Source organism: Odocoileus virginianus, chromosome 24 (assembly GCF_023699985.2).
Source record: "Odocoileus virginianus isolate 20LAN1187 ecotype Illinois chromosome 24, Ovbor_1.2, whole genome shotgun sequence".
Taxonomy (NCBI): Eukaryota; Metazoa; Chordata; class Mammalia; order Artiodactyla; family Cervidae; genus Odocoileus; species Odocoileus virginianus.
In genome coordinates, this window is record NC_069697.1 from 39,789,100 (window position 1) to 39,790,673 (window position 1,574).

The window sequence follows — 1,574 nt, forward strand, 5'->3', positions numbered from 1 at the left end:
TCAAATCAGTCCTAAAATAAAAGCTGATTCTTTTGCATGATGTTTCCCCACACTTGCAAAAGAGTCAACAAAATACAACTGACCCTTGAAATATAGTTCAACCCTGAAAAGGTTAAATATAAATTTTAATGTTTCTATATTTACCTCTCATTACTTTACAGTGCTTGATAACATGTAAGTCTGGCATAAAAAATTAAACTTTTGTTCAATGCATATTAGAAACAGTAGCTTTTGAAGAGTAAGCATTGGTTTCAAAAAGGAACCCTCTGTCGATTATCTGGTTAAACATGAATAGTTAATTTAGTTCACAAAGACTGCATTGGTAATAATGTCTGAGAACACATAATACCAGTTTCATTTAAGGAAAATAGTTATCACAAGTCTGTGCAGTAAGAGTGACAAATATTTCAGTAATACATAAACTAAAATGCCATTAAGTTACCAAGAGAAACCTATTACATTACTAGTGTTCAACTCTGAAATCTTTTTTTTTTTTTAATTTCTTTTTTTTTTTTTCATTTATTTTTATTAGTTGGAGGCTAATTACTTCACATCATTGCAGTGGTTTTTGTCATACATTGAAATGAAATAGCCATGGATTTACATGTATTCCCCATCCCGGTCCCCCCCCCCACCTCTCTCTGAAATCTTTAAAATGAGAAAGGAATAAAGCCGTTCGCTTTCCTTCCCAGTCTGACAAATTTAGTAGAATAAAAAATGTTACTGAATCACAGGTTCAGCTTCTTTACATATTTTTAGAAACTGCATAGAATCATAAATGCATAAGATCTGAAACAAAATTTGAAAAAAAGCATACTATACTTTAAATGAAGCATTCACCATTCTAAAATGAGAGTCATTGTGATAAATTTATCATAAGACTGCTATCTTTCTGGGGAGGGGGACATGTTTATTGTACATACTCTTCTTAAAACACTTTTTATGAACTTCCACATAGATTAGGGTTACTGTTTAATTATAGAAGCATTTTTTAATGCTTGAGAATCTTTATTAAACTTCATTTTGTTTAATCTCGTAATGATGAAAACAGTAACTCTTATCAAACATAACCAAAATATCTTCATCTTCATCCTGTCACCTATACATTTCATGAAATATTCAATGCTGGAAAAATACAATGACAATGCAAATACAGTAAAATAAGAAAGTTTGGACAGTTGCTTAGAGTTTGTCATATAAATGATTTCTATAATGGTGATTTTCCAAAGCTTTGCATTATTTTCATGGCATTTTTTCTGACTTCTGTAAATTTTCTATATCCTTTATGAGTTGTTTTCCAGATATGAGCATAAAAGTATGTTTTTAATATAACCGGTTTTGAAAATAATAGAACAAATGCTTCATCTTAATAGGATGTTCTGTTCTGACTTGGTATTCATTTATCATTCGTTATTCAAATGTGACTGAATCTCGGTTTTGTACCCACATTGTGTTTTATTATCATTTAGTTTTCAAGAAAGTACATGATGTAGGTATAATAGTGTAATTTCTCCCATATTCTTGAAAGCCACATGTATGTGAGAGATACCCAGTGTAAACTTCTAAGCCAATCT